Here is a 17134-nt window from a genome sequence, read left to right on the forward strand (position 1 = left end):
ATTTTAGTCTCAGCCAGGGAAAACACAACAGTTACATGACACTGCATGCAGAATGAATGACAAAATGATATATATGTATATATATATATATATATATATATATATATATACACACACACACACACACACACACACACACACACACACACACACACACACAAGGTGAATATTATAGTTGGTTTGAGGGAATAAAGACAACATATAAATTAAGTCTGAAGAAGCGTCCTTGGAGACGCGAAAGTGCTTACTTGGTGAAATAAAGAGTTTGATCTGTTATACATTCAGAGGTTTGCTTCGATTGTTGTGGAGTACCTGCCATTCTTTCTTTTTTCTATTTGGACATTATATACAGACTGCATGAAAAGCACAATATATGCATGCAGTGTATAGAGACTATAATCAGAGCTGGCATGCAGAAAATATTACAATCAAGATTAGAGTCAGAACAAGGTATATAGATGGAAGACGAAAATGAAAGCGTTAGGTTATATGACCTGACAGATGGAAAATGGGGTAAGAAAGGAAGGGAGAGATCCCCACAGTTTGGGATCAGGAATGGAGACAGCATTTTTCTGTGCAGTGAAGCCTAGTTTAGGGGTTTGGAGGAAGACATGAGTGGTTAGGATGTCTAAGGATGTACATTGGTGCATCTCTGAATAGTCTGGAAGCTAATGGGTGAAGGTGTCATTCTTGATAAGTTTAAATTGCTGGCAGGCAAGTAGAAAGTCAGCACATTGTTTCACAGGTAGCCAGTTAGGGTTTTCAGTGGTTTTGTAGTGGTGTTCATTTCTTGGAGATAGAGTATGAATCCACAAATGGCATTTGCAATGGACTGAATGGTGGATATATTTCTGTTAGAAATTGCAGCAGTTAGCAGGAAACAGCATTCTAGCTGAGATAGTAAGATACCTTTACCTATGGTATTTGTACAGGGTCTAGACGGAAAAAAAAGAGATCCTATTAGCCCAGAATAGGAAGGTTGATTTTTTTGTGTGTGTCTACTGCAGGTGGATAGTAATAATTGTCATTGACCCACTGAATAAGGGCATGACAATCAGCCTGAAGTTTGAGTTCAAGAGAAGAGATAGAATGGTATGAGAGGAATAGGGTCACATCATCAGCATAAAGTAGGAGAAGAAGATAAGCTAAGTCAAAGAAACTTTGTTAATGTAGATATAAAAGGGAAAAAGTGCTAGAACAGATCCTTGAGGGACACTTTCAGCAGACAGACTGATGTAGAGTTTGATGAACTGAAATTAACTGAGACATGGTGGTGGGAGAGACATTAGCAGCCTAATAACAATGAATGTCAACACGCTTATAGTGGAATAGATTAGAGAAATGCTAGGTGACCAAAATAGTGGTGTAAAGCTGTTAGATAATAACTGAGATTGGGACAGAATGGATTTGGGAGTTCCTAAAGGACTGATTCAAAAGGACTGATTCAGAAAAACATATTGTTTAGTTCTTGTCTTTTAATTTCCACTGACATTGTCAATTTTCTTTCTCTATAAACATCTAATATCATCAAGATGGGGTCTGTGGTCTTACAAATTCATGACATCACTACACTGAATAGTTACTGTAATCTTTTACACCCCTGGTTAGTAGGCAAGAGCAGAGGTGTAAGTTAAAATGTCTTGATAACTGCATTCAGGAGCTGTAGATACAATTTAAGAATTCTTCTGCTAAAGTGAATAAACAAATAAGCACCTATCTCCCTAGATGAAATATAACTAACCATTCAAAAACTGGATGGTGGGAAATGCTGAACTCTGCCCTCTCCTTTCATAGAGCCATCCAGGGAGCTGTGGCCCGTAGGACTATTCCAGTAGAAATCACAGAGGTATTTATTGCACCTCTTTCCAGACTAGATAAAGATCCTTTGAGGTCATAGAGGAATAAAGCAGTTTGATTAAACAACAGAAAAGGCAATATGCTGTCTTAGATTAAGCCTGACAGTCATGTCATCTGGTTATTTCTCAAGTCAGTTTACTCAAAGGGGGTACTCAGGAAATGTTGATTTACCTGACAGACTTCACTAAGGACTTCAGCCATGGTGGTCCATAAGAACAATCCTAGTGAGGTTTGGTTTTAGTTTTACTAGATGAGTACCCAACATACATAACAATCAAACAACTGCGCTATCAGTGAATGGTTCAGTTATAAGGATTTTTTAAATAAAGAGAAATAAGAATCTATTCAGGTCTATTTCTTGTAATTGCTGATCCTCAAAATAAAGCCATCTGTAAATCTATGTGTCCCTCTACTTTGAACAGGAGGTTTTTAGGTACAGGTTTTATATATGTAATTGCCTTATACTAACACCCACTAACAAACCAGTTTACTAGACATACAGGAAATGCTAGCTCAGTTTGTCTGCGTCTAGGGGTTGGCAACAAACTGTGACCAGCCCAATGAAGCTAACCGAGTGTTAGTGACGAGATGGAAAATAACAAGAGGCCACTTTTCAGAACAGTTAGGAAGAGGGGTTTTATATTTTGATTGTTTAGAGAAGACAGCAAAAAAATAAATAGAGAAGATATTGTAGAACAGCAGAAAAATTCACAAAGGGTTTTGCATGTTATTTGTTTGGGAGTGTTCTATAGCTAATGAAAAATAGAGTATGAAGTAAATATATGGGAGTAGACGTTATCTATTTGGCAAGGGGAAAGGCCAGATACATCTTGTCTAGGATTATTTTTAATTGGTCTTGATATTGTTGAAGGACTGATATATGTATGAATAAGTTCTGTGGGAATTGTATTCCTTAGTTTAGCTAGGAAAGTGTGACTCCATGACAAATGGCAGAATTTTGTGGAAGAATTAAACTCTAATTTTTAGATCTTGTTTCTTTTGCTGGGGAAGTACCACTGTACTGGTCACTAATGACAGGACATATTTCTGATTTATATAGGATTTTTTGTACTATTTAAAATGAGAGAAAATTAGGGTGTTAACCTGCTCTAGCCAGGGCAATTTGCTGAAGCCTATAGAGTGGCATGTTTTACTGGAAAGACTAGTAGCAAATCTGGTAGTTTTATTCTAGGGTCACTCTATTGCACTTTCTGATATGAAGTGTGAAAGATATATAAACAGAATGTTTATCTTCAAGATTTCACACCATGCATGCATGTGACATTCCCTCCTACACACATAAGCATCCGCTGTGTATTTGGTCACGGTTAACGAGCTGTGCAAAGCAATTAGTACTGTTTGCTGCACTGTTTCCTTATAGGATGATAACCTGGCAATGAGTTACTAAGGATGATGTGTAGCAATTAATGAGTGAGTGAGTGTTCCACAGGTCAAACTTTAGTGCACTCTCTAACTTCTTGTTTGCAGAGCTCATAGGGAACATGGTGCATGTTTTGATACTAACTACTAACATCTTGCAAATGCTCTCCTCCAGCCCATAGACTGACCTTCATTCATGGCTCTCTCATGGTTATAAATGATGCTCAGCTTTTTCTAGTATCAACAGGCAGTGATCCTGGTGCAATATGGGGTAATGAGTACTAATTTCTAGCATTTGCAATATTCCAACCGCTGTACAGGTGGAGCTTTCCAGAAGACTGTGATGCAAGTGATAGGTCAATGCCTACTGCATGCTCACCTACTGTAGGTATTTCTGGGAGAGTATGTGGAGCCTGTCATCAACTGCCTGCTACTGTTATATAAGTACGTCTCTCAGGCAGGCTGTCTTTGAAACCCACATAGTGAAACCACTGAGTGAAATTATTTAAGTTTGTTTTTATCAAAACAATAATTTTAAAAGCTGCTGTTTCTTATAACTTCATTATATGTCTATGACTGTAATACCTGATGTGGGAGAATGTGTATTCATATAACACTTAAGTATTTGCATTGTACGTTACTTTATCTAAAACTGCACAATGTATTTGCATTGTACATGACTTTATCTAAAACTGCACAAATATATATCTGAAAAACGATTACATAATTCAAGCACTGTTACTAGTAACACAGTATAGGGTCTTGCTTTGATAAACATCTGTCACTGGTGACTAGCTTCAGATTTTTTAAATAAAATTATGTATAATGCTGTTTGTGTTTTCCCCATTATTTTTCAGATTTGCTTAATGAGGAATATCTTTATTCTCTATCAGTTCTAAAAAAAATCTTGAAGTACTTCACTGCATACAATCTTCGTTAAATGTTATTTCACTGACTATAATTCCACCAATGGTGTTTTCATCAGTTTGTGCTTAGTTATACCACTTTTTTGTTAAGTGCATCATTTTGCTGATGTCCTGGATTCTCAGGAAGCACTAAATCATATGCAGCTACTTCTCTGAAGTCAAAGCCAATGTCAAAAGCCTCTGACTGAACAAGTTCACAGATGACTGCAAACCAGGAGCAGTCAAAGAATCTCCACAAGATGCAAACACCCTACTAGAAGGTTTATCACAAACAAAGGAATGGTGCCAAAGCCACAGCTTAAAACTCAGTGCCAAAAATATGTATTATAGTACCTTTTGCAACCAGGAACATACTCCTAAGAGATGACTCGCTTGTTAGTGATATGAGAACATATGTAGGTAGTAACCTAGCTTTCAACTAATATGTGTCTAAGGTTCATAGGTTGGTACTAGGCTATCAGTCCTAGGGCCTATACAAGCCTAGCCATAACAATTCTCTGGCTATTTCTTCTCACAGTATTTACTTCCCTGGACCCTTGTCTAGCAGGGTGACTGACATGATCCCCGGGGTGAATTTCCTTTCTTCTATCCAATCATCAAGGTTCCTTTTGAAGAGGGCCAAAGAGGCACACTGCTTGACATGTATGGGCTGTCTATTCTGGAGTCTGGGGAGTCTCTGGGTCAGGAACCTATCCCTCCAGCATGTTTTGTTCATTGTGATCACAAGGTTTAGATCCCTGGAGTGGGTGTCTGAGAGAGATTGGGTTTTCTTTAAGTGTAGCATGTCCAACAGCTCTGAGTTTGACATGGTCTTGTATGTTAAGCAGAGATTGCCTCTGAGTAGATGATATGCGACAGAGTATAGGTGGAATGTTTTTAGATGGTCAGCATAGGGCATCTGCTTTATGCCTGTGATTCTTTTAGTGAGGTATTTCTGCGGCCTTTCTAGTTGTTTCAGATGCCTTGAGAGGTACATACCAAACGGGGCATTGCATTCTATAATGGGTCTAATGAGGGATGAGTACAGAGGGACAATGATCTCCTTTCTTCTGGATGAAAAGCCCTTAGTGATGAGGTGTGCCACACAGAAGGATTTCCTGACTGTTGTGGTGATGCGGTTATCGAAAGTGAGACCACTGTCCATCTGTGTCCCTAAGTCTCTTATCACACTTTCAGTGTTTAGTGTACTGCCAACTATGTGGTAATTCACGGGTACATGTTTTTTCCCAAAGGGGGATAACTATACATTTCTTGGCATTGAGCTTCAGCCCATGGCTCTGGCAACAAGCATCTGTTTCTATAAGGCCCTTTTGTAGAATATCCACATCCTTTGGGGATTCAATAATGGCTCCCAGTTTGCAGTCATCTGCAAACTTTGTTAACCAGTGTCCCTTAGTGTTGGCCTGTACTTCAGAGAAGTAGATGCCAAACAAGAGTTGTCCCAGGACTGAACCCTGAGGTACTCCACTTGTCACTTGTCTGGAGATGGATTTGGAGTCAGCTACTTTTACAGTCTGGGTTCTGTCAGTCACCCAGTTGGCAACCCATCGAGTGATGCAGGGGTTATTGCCCAGCTTAGTAAGTTTATCTATGATTCCAAAGTGGGGGATGGTGTCGAAGGTAGTAAGAAAATCCTTCTATGTTGCTCAACTTAAGTATGGGCATTGCATGTAGGTCCAGGGACCTCATCATACCACTGTATTCTGCCCTCATTAGACCCATCATAGAGCATAATGCCCTGTTTGGTATATACCTGACCAGACACATTCAGCAATCAAAGTCTTCCATGAGTAAGGTGTTAGGTTGGATCATATTTGTCTTCAGGAGGTCCAAGTATGCATTCTGAGCTTCTTCGGACATGGAGGGTATGGTATGGGATTTTATCTATAGTGATCTGCAGTTGGAGGAACTCCAGTGAATCATCCTGTTTGACCACCCTAGAGGTAAGCTTATTATTGATGTATATTGAGACACCTCCTGTTTTAGCTGTTGTCTGTGCAGTGTCTGGTATAAAAGTGTGAAATACACTCAAACCCTGCTTTGCCAGGGTACTCTCTGCCGCTTTAACCCAAGTCTTGGTAACTGCATAGATGACTATATTCTCAATAGTGAGGAGGGTTTGGAGGGAGTTTAGACTTTTGTTTAGGCTCCAGCCATTGAGCAGTAACACCTTGTGGCTCAGGTGAGTTGATTTTGCTATGTCTGTAGATTTGTCAATTTGGTATTTCTTAAAAAAGGCACTATGGGGGTAGATAAAGTTTTAGCCTGTATTCAAAAGCCTAGAAGGGCATGTAGACCATTCTTGGCAAAGCACCATGGTCTCTTAACAATGTCCTTCCAAACTGACAAAAATTGGATCCTCTTAGAATGACACCAGAAAGCAGCCAGTTGTTGAAATCATTCAGTTTTTACTCATACTGTGACAGCACCCTGAGCAAACTCTTATCAGTAAGGTACGTTACAAATACTCAGTAATATGGATTTAATAATTGTCTGACCCACCCTGCTTTACAATGTTCCTGTCTTTTGTGAAAGCAAAATGCTTGAATTAACTTAAGACTGTATTTCTTATTCTTTCACCAAAAACAAATCCTGCTTCTTGTGTCTCCAGAACTTTCATAAGTTCCATGGCTGCTTGCCTTGCTACCACATTTGAAAAATTAAATCAGTGAACAAATGGAGATGTATACAGTAAATCACTGACCAATTAAAATAGGCTAATAAATGAAAGGCAACTCTTGGGATAATCACAAGACTCCTAATTCTTACAATCTCGTTTGGCAACGGCCGAAAACACAACGGCACCAGATAAATATAAAAACTGTTTATTAAAGAAAGTTGAGCACTTTAATTCCTAACCATAGGAACTTCATCAGAACAAATGATCAAATAATTCAGAAAACAAAAAGACACAGTATTATGTTATGCACTTCATGTGTTTAATTTCACTATGAACCAAATGCTTTCATCTAACATAGACTTCCTTAAAAAGTGAGTAAAAATATTACTTAACCTTTGAAGAGCAATGCTGATCACATGACTTTAAAATGTAATAAAAATACATTTTCTTAAAACAAGATAAGCCAACAGCTGGTAATTGTAAAAAAATATCACCACCAGTGCTGTCTGGGCAGTTTTCTAAGTGCTCAACAGCATAATAGCAGCATAAAGTGATTGATAGATATCATAAAGCCACATAAAAAAAAAAATCATACATACAGAAACAAACAATTCTTCACAAACAGCGCTAAAGCCAAAATAGCACAAAGGCACCTCCTGTCCACACTCATATATGCCTCCCCTATCCTCGCCATCCTCAAAAAATCAGACATATCTAAGCTTGAAGTTTGCTATAACAAAATAGCAAAGTTCACCTCTAATAGCTCACATCTCAATCACCACAGTTCACCCCTACAAAAACTCAGTTGGCTAGAACATCGTCAACCTCTACTTTATAACCAACTTATACTAACCCAAAAAATACTTTCTTACCCCAAGACAACCCTATCATTCACAAAACCTAATACAACTTTACTCCAGTACTAGGGTCCTACATTCCAATAACAAACATCTTCTACAAGTCACTATAGCCAACAACTCTGCAGGAGCTTCTCTCTATTTGAACTATATAGCCAAAAAATTGAACACTTTTCCAACAAATATAATAGCCATCACTACCTTGACCCAGTTCAAAAAATGCCTAAAATACACAATTAAATTGGACCTGTAATTGTAACTCACCAGGAAAGATTACCTCCATCTTACATCCGCTCACTCATAATAACCTTCCCTCCAATACTGTCAGGTAATTAAACTGAATGTTTTCAGCTTAAATAGCCTCTTTCATCATACTTCATATCCTAATCTTCCTTCCACACTCAATCCTTTGCTCTATGTTTAATGTTTAATGATATCTCTGAATAGATACTCTATAACCAGACTGCTTAATGGTGTCTTCCTATAATCACTGTAAACTTATCTATTTTTCTTTATCTTGTGTTATCACTTAATTCTTGTATCATAAATTACTTCTTGTACATGAAAATGTCATTCTTCTCTAACTACAAAATTGTACTGTGTCAGATCTTGTCTTTGTAATATGTGGAGCATTTCTCCCCAGGCCTCTGCTGAAAAAGCACTTGTGTCCAGTCGGACTTTCCTGGTAAGCAAATGTAAAATAAAACAAAATAAATAAATCATAAAGCCGCATGAAACTACAACTATTTAGTAGGTCATTAGCACGTCTCTGACTTGAACACTAAACAGTTGCAGGTAATCTTGCTAATGTTCTGCCTACCAACCTGCACTTGTACAGGAACATACATACATACCATCACCCCACACACAGAACACGCATACATATACACACACACATACACACACCAGGACCATAGCTAGGGTAGGTTGAAAGCGGATGCTACCTCAGATGCCAACTGACAGCAGCGAGACTGTGCGACTGTCAATGCCGAAGTGGAATACAGGCAATTCAATCAGTACTGCAATTCTGCACTGATATTTATTTATTTATTTATTTGACATTTGTTGACCGGGTTAGTCCAGCTGGGCCAAGGCCCTTTTTCTGTGGAGATCCACATAAAAGCTCCACATAAAACATAAACATAGCTATTGATCATAATAACGACACGTTGCATAAACATGGTACAAGGCTACAAACATATTGTTACCACATGTAGTTACCAGGAGTACTAGCTGACTAGTTAGAATAAAAAGACATTATGAATCAGAGTGATTACTGAATACACCTGATGCTATACAGAGTAAAAAATCCATTTAAGATGCAATGTTCTCCCTCATCAGTTCAGCTGAATATCTGCCTAGTGTAGAGTAACTTATTGGGCTGTTGAAGTCAATAGAAATCATATAGGTAATAAAGGATAGGTAGAAGTAGTGAATAGAGATGTAGGGAAACATAAGTGGATAAAGAGGGAGAATTAGGTATAAAAGAAAAGTGGGAGGCAGGGGAAAGAGAGGAGTACAGTCAACCGGGGGACAATTACGCAGACATAGCCATGTATTGCTTAGATGTTTTTTTACAGCATTTCGGAACTTGTGTTTAGGCTTAGTGTTTTGAATGTCCAGTGTTTCTAATGTCTATAATGCTGCTATTCATTTATTCAATCCATTTAAAGACTCAGGCAGTTGTGTGGGTGTTTAAATTATTTGAATGATGGTCCATTTGAAGACCTGAAGAAGTGTTTTACAGAGCAGCCTTTTTTTTCTTTTTAATTTTGCTTGTCAGCCATATTTGAGGGAGGGATAATCTAGGGGACAGTCCAGGTACCATTTAACCTAGTGACAACTTTGATGCATGTAGCCTACACAGCTTTGAAATATGTTTCTGCTTTGTCAGTAACAGTTCCACTCCTGCCATAAGAATGAATGGATATACACTGTAAAAAGACGGCATACATTTTTTCCTTCACTCCCAAAAAATAACCACACAGCTTTTCTTTGAATCAGTCAGATTCTCGGAAAAAAGATTTGTGGAAGCACACATAGCTAATTAGCATTCACTGTGATCCTGGACTGCTACATTTGCATGCAGCCTTTATCAGTGGGACACATGTAGTGCTATGGATTGAAGCCTTCACATTTTTGTAATCATCTCTCAAACACTATGGCATAATACACTGAGAGATCCTGCTAGAAACAGGATTGCATAATGTGTTATGCATTACTGAATCCTGGCTAATATTTCTTGTTTTAAATACAAATGAAATGTGAAAGTCTTAACTTTCTTGTTTCCAACAGGTCTCAAATTCACCATTTCATTTTTACCTGTTCACTTAGTTCTTTTCCTTCAAAAAAGCACTGCATACCTCATACATGTAAAAAACTGTATTATTTGCCTTACATCTAATTCTTCCAGGGGTAGTAATACAACAGTCATTTACCTGAAAAACTGGAAAAATTGCCATTGACATGTTGACATCATTGGCACATGACAAATTAACACATAGCCCACCATGATTGTGGATTATCTTGAGTCTTTATATCCATTCTGTAATAGTTTTATTACACTTCTTAGTTTTACTCCCTACTAGTCTACTATTGCTTTTATGGCTACTGAGATTCTACAAATTGTTTCTTATTACATTTTTATGGTGGGGATTATTTTCTATAAAAATAAAATCATAGATGTGCCCATCTTTTCCTCCTGTAGGAGTATTCCTTATCTCTTTTCTGCTGGTTGCCTGCTTTGTTGTGCTTAAAAACAGATAATCTGCCATTAGAAACTGATGTAATTATATCATTTGCCAAATCTAAGGGATATCCCTTTTCAACAAATAGCAAATACAGAATCTTGTTTTCCCTGGCCCTCAGCTCTTGTTCTTTAGCTAATCTACTAACTCATATGCCTGCTCTCTAATTACATTTGTTTTTAACCAGCATGGGTGCATATTATAACATCTTAAATATCAATTACTTATAATTTTCTTTCTTATATAGCCTAGTTGCAAGGTTTCTATTCTTTGTATATAAATCGACATCCAAAAACAGTAATAATGTTAGTACGTAAGTAGAAGCAGATTTAACGCCATCAGTACTTGTATTCAAAGAAACTCACCGGATCTTCAAATGAAAAAAGATATTCTATGCAATATTTACAACAATAGAATATGAATTGAAATTTTAAAATTATAAATGTACACCATTTCCGAACAGGCTAAATATAGACTGGCATACATAGCTGAGAGCTGTTTCTGCATCCATAGCTACTACTTTCTTTATCCAAAGGATTTTCCATTAAAGTCCATACAGATGTGAGTTAACACCAAGTCTAACATTTCAATCAATCATCTAATTGTTTCCATTACAAAAATCTTCCATCTGTCTAACATAATTTATACATACTCTAAACCTGACTCATTTGGTATCACGTACACAAAGAATGTAACCAGTGATACAAAATATGTACAAACAATGTACATCAAGAGTAACAAAATAATAGTTCACATCCATGCACACATTTCAGATTTTCTGGACTAATTTTGAAGAATGCCTTAAATATGAAGGAATTAATGACACAATCACTGGTCTTCAATAACATTTTAAATATCACAGTAGCTGATTTTGCTTGAAGTGTGGCCACCTGCAGGTCAGGTTGATTCACAGACACACTGACTGTGATTGCAGGTGGCTAAGAAATGCTGCAGCCTGCAAATTATGGAAATGGTGTTGTAATGGAAATGACAGCATTTCTAGAAATGAGAGCAATGGCTTATGCAAACAGTTGTAAACAACATGGTGGAGCCATTCAGAAATACATATATTTCAGAGAGAGACAAATGCTACTACTACAGTTGTTGACCACATTAACTTCTGGAGTTACAGAAGAGAGACAGTAAAACCATGTATGGGGAAGCCATCATATTAGTCAGTATGTATATGGAAGAGGCCGTTGTGATTACAGGTAGTCAAAGAAATGCACCTCAGCAGTCCTAGTGCTGCTGAGTCCTCCATCCACACTTAACATATGCAATCCACAAGACAGAAATAGTGAACTGTCACTGAGTGGATAGAGCAGCGTGCAGGTGTTGGAGATGATGTATTCTCATTGTATACAGTTCATTGTGGGCCTTTGAGTAGCATTTCCTATAGACACAAGGTATGTGTAGATTTCTGAATCTTAGTATCAAGAAAATTTCAGTAATTTACAGGGAATATGGTGGGTGTAACCCAGGCATCTGCCTAAAGCAATATCCATCACTTTCTCAGTGTAATGCTAGAACATGTGGACTAGCATATACAGTATCCATACACCACATAGGAGGTAAGCAAGAATGTGCAGGCAGTTAATAACTTAATCCTTTTCCTGAGGTACTGCAAACCATTGAATACACCCATATTACAGAGATAGCATTATTTCATCTATAGGGGGATCCACACCATCAACAGAAAGGTAGTCTGTAATGCACAGGGTATAATATACAATGTTTCAGCAGGCCACCATGGCAGTGCCCATGACTCACATATCTGACATATGCATGAATTATGTCAGTGGTTTTTGTGAGATGATATTCCACAGGGCCATTTTATAGGCAATGCCAGATATGCCCTGGAGCAATGGCTAACGACACCAATTAGAAACCCACAGATTTAGAAAATGCATACAACATTGCACTTTCACAAACCAGATTTATTATTGATCAGATGCTTGGACTGCTAAAGGCCCACTTTAACTGTTTGGATGTCTTTGGTGGTGAACCACATTACAATCCTGAAACATGCAATAATATGTTTGCAGTGTATCTGCCATGTTACATAACATGCTGCAACAGAAACAAGTACAGCAGAAGAGAGCCATTTGGGAGGAGTAAATGCTAGATTCAGCAGTGGAGGAGCTGCCTGAAGAACAACCTGTGATGGAGTTAACTGAAGAAGATGAATGTGTGAGACAGAGGTGAGCACAGAAAACATGATACTGGATATAAGGTAGAGCCTGATTCATAACTAAGGGCCACAGTAAGCATAGCTCATAACAGTAAAAATGATGCATGCAATACTGCACTCAGGCTGTGCTATGCTAAACATGGACTGACCACATTTTGCATCAATCACTGTCTAGCCAGGTAAAAGAATATTGTCAGCAGGGCACGACTGTCATCCCATGCATAGGAGAGAAGTCCCAAAGTGAAAAGTGTTAACAAGGGGCAGTGTGTGAGTAGGGGTAGTGTTGAGGCCTAATGCTGTTTGTGAGTATGTAGGCATGGGTAAATTAATTTAAGGAGCTTGAGAGATTGTTCGCAGAGTGCAGTGGTGTCTCTAGTATATTGTAACTGCTGGATGACAGATGGTGCTGATGTCTGTCTGGATGAGTGTGTGAGTGTGTGTGTGTGTGTCTGTATGTTTGGGGGGGGGGGGTGTCTGTCAGCATACATGGGCACAGCTCCAGCATATGATGCAGCACTGTACTGGGGTCTGCTGGATAGCTCTGGGATATCCACTGGAGATATATGCACTGACCATACATTTCCTCATCTGTGAGGGTGCCCTTTCCTGGGAATGTCATAGGCATAATCCAGTCCACCCACAGAGGTTGGAGTACTTCATTATTGCAAATGTTGGGAAAAGCTCATTATGGACACTGCATCTGTATCCACATTCTCACATCCTACAGTGCCCTCTCAACTGGATTGTGGGGTAGAGGTGATAGTGCTATCTATGAGTCCTATACTGGACCCTCCTCCTCCACCCACAAAGGGATTCCCCACCAGAGACAGAGCTGAACTGGTTTTGAGAAGAATGATGGCTAAAATGGGCTGCTGCAGATGGGCACACTACTTGTCCTTTATGGTCCATATCTGGCCAGGCATTCCTACAAGCTTTCCTAGAGACCACATACTACCCTGACCAGTTTAGCTATCACTGCATTGGTCTTTGGCTGATTTTTTATTACGGCCATTCTCTAATGCTAAGTAGTGACCATGGAGACACTCATCTCAGCTGGGGGGCAGTACCCATGGCATGCTTGGTCACCAGCATGTCAGCCCAAAGCTCATCCTCATACTCAGTGAAGCTAGTTACAACCAAGCATGACTCTGCCCCAGAAGATGAGACCATGTCCTTGTCTAATGTCTTGGCCTCATCCTGTTCTTGAGTGGCATCCTGAGGCCATGAGGTGGGATGGATAGGCACAGGAGCTGTATGCATGAAATGTGCTTGGGATGTGCCCATCATATTATCTACCACTGAAATCCTAACTCCCATCTGTGCAAGGTTTGGACTGCCATCATCATCAGGGCCATACAGTTCCACTACATTAGGCAGGCCCATATCCACAGTGTTAGAGTCAGCCAAAACTGCACCTGTGAAAGCACATGTGCATTTTGAAATCCATCACAGCCCAGAGAAACTATTCTTATATAATAGAGTGCTTAGTAAAAATATAGTAAAAATATGTATAGCCAACTACCTTTGCATTTGTGCACCTGATGTTCTTGTAAAACAACAAAGTTATGTTCATATCTTGAATGACAATTAATTCGGCAAGTAATGCATATAGTACCACATGTTCAGACATACTCACCTGTGTCTTCTCAGATAGATATCTGATGTGCCACTTGCAAATCTGAGCCAACCCCAGCACTCCACTGTGGAATCCTGAACTCCCCAGAACCCTTGACAGAGATGCCAGGAACTCCTCCATGTCTGACAATGGTGACTGGGTTGGCAGACCCCACCCCCCCTGTGACCATCCACTCTTATGCATGGCATTTTACTACATGCCTTGGTGAGAGTGCCAGTGACATTTTTCTGGACGTGTGTGTAGGTACAATTTTGATCGCTGTCAACAAGATGTCCTATATAAGATTCGGCTAGACAAGCATACAGAAGGCCTGGTTAGATCTCTTGTTCCAAAGGATCTGCCACTCATGCTCACAAATGCCCTTCAGCAGGAGTTCATTCTCTGCCTGGGAGAATTTTCTCTTTTGCAGTCACCTTCAGATATAACAACTTGCAATTACAAAGAAATATGTATTCAAGTTGTTGTCAGGCTATACATGGCATACCACTGCTCTGCAATACATAAAACTGCCCAGTACTGGCTGCCATACATGAGGCGATGGTATATACATTGGTCGTGTAGCTGCTGCATTGCCATGGGGCAGTTGGGTCATTTTACCCAGAGTAGACCACATTTTAGACACACAACTGTATATAGGGCAGCTCAAGACATCCATATATCCATTGACCACATAGGCACACATACTGCCCCACATACACTTAGGGTTACAAATATGGCATGCATCTGATTGCAACCCTGTGACTGTGGAAGTGCCACAGGCCTAGCAGAGGATATGACTGCCAGTGTATGACAGTGTCACTGCCAGTGACATGCACCATTCCAGTGATGTACAGTGTATTAAGCTTCACAGCACACTTGGCTGTGGAGGTTGTGTCATATTAATGTGTGTGCAACCCACTAGTAAGCTTGGGCCTACAAAAGGATATCCCACAAGTGAAGAATGCAATCTTCTACTAGTATCCACATATATCACCCTATGTGGATATGTATGGAATCATACTACCACCCAGAATAAAAGAATTAGCAGAATTTAGACATGGCACAAAGTGGTACAGCTGTAGGACAGGGGGTCAAAAGTGCTACAAAGGTCAGGGAATAAACATCCCCTACAGTCATCCTCAAAGCAGTCAACACAGACGTGCTGTTGCAAAAAATTGAGACAGTGATATATATATATATATATATATATATATATATATATATATATATATATATATATACATACTGCGGTGGTGGTGCTGCGGTAGCTTTGTCACCTCACAGTAAGATGTTGTCCTGTTCGATTTTCAGCTAGAGCGTCTTCTGTGTGGCGACATGCATGAATGGGCGTACCTTCGTTGAAGGTTGTGCATCAGGGCCGGCAACTTGGCACGTAAAAATTTACTGCCAATCATTAGCGGACCGGAGTTCCGCTGTGGCGACCCCTAACTGATATATATATATATATAGGACCCTTCTGAGTATATTCAATATGAGGCATACTTTTAATTTTCTAAGTAACTGCTTGGACACTTTGTATTTCATTGTGGACCTTAAATGTTACTTTCATATTTTTTCCCTGGCCGCATAATAACCACCATCCCTCCCATCTCCTTTTTCAACGCTACAGATTTTGGTATGGTGTTTAGTGAAGAGCATGCAACATTTTGTAGGAAACGTGCTTTTCTGTGTTACCTCTGTCCTTAATATGTCCAGTACAATCCATGGTGTTTTAGTCTGTTCATATTACTTCAGATATGCAGACAGAATCTTATGTTATAGGAATTATTTTAATGCACTTACTTGCTTATTTAAATATTTATTTATCCATTTATTTATTTATTTTTCTTTCAGCTGGCTAGAACTTTTCCTGTGCTGGACACCTGCCTTTTTTACCATTTTGAGACAGTGCTTGCTTGATTGTAGATAGCCTACTAAGAAAAGTCCTGGGTCCCCTTCCACTTTCCTTCTTGCTAGCATTCATATTCTGGCTGCATATTCTTTTTGCAGGTCACTCTTGAAAGGATGCAAAAGATTGCAGGCATTGTATTGAATTTAATTTGTAATGCTTTATAGCATTCATTTTGCCTTGATAGAATATTTCCACACCTTCTTTTATGTCTGAAACATTGACTGCCTAATATCTCCAACTGCATTATTCCTGAAACAGGGACAAAAAAAAAGTGGCAGGACAACAATATATTGTGTAACCAGTCCTGAGCACTGGAGGCAGCCCTTACAGTGAATTACAACGTGCACCATTGTTATGCATGGAGATGTTAGTTTTATCTGCATGAGATATTTTGAGCATTTGACTATAGGACACCTTTTCCTTTTCAACACTCCACAGTGTCCAGTATACAGATAGAGAATACCCCTCCCAGATACTGTTCCTTGTGGCTCCTCATTGTAAAACACTCCTTTCATCTGATATGGTGCCATGTATTCTGTCCTACTGGATTCTTTGCATCACCTGTGATTTAACTGTGCAGCCACTCCAAAGCTGTCAAATTTGTACAGTAGAATCCTATGCCATGCCAAATGCCCTTTTTTTGCAAGGGTAGAAGTCCCATGCATCCCCCACTCCCCCTGCTACTTATGTATACCAAATGTAACATCCTACTACAGTGGAGAAAGGACACATTTCTAGGTCCCCACACTTTAAAAGGCTGGCAGTATGCAATCTTTAAACATTCAGTCACTTTTGTTATTATTTTCTGTAGTTAAACAAATGACAGTTTGAGCACCTAAATAAAACCCATACATATATATATATATATATATATATATATATATATATATGTGTGTGTGTGTGTGTGTGTGTGTGTGTGTGTGTGTGTGTATATATATATATATATATATATATATATATATATATATTCACACCTATATACATTTAGTATTAACTTTAAGTAGATTTTCACTCTTGGTGTTTTAAACA

Source organism: Protopterus annectens, chromosome 4.part1 (assembly GCF_019279795.1).
Source record: "Protopterus annectens isolate FY-2018-M chromosome 4.part1, PAN1.0, whole genome shotgun sequence".
Taxonomy (NCBI): domain Eukaryota; kingdom Metazoa; phylum Chordata; order Ceratodontiformes; family Protopteridae; genus Protopterus; species Protopterus annectens.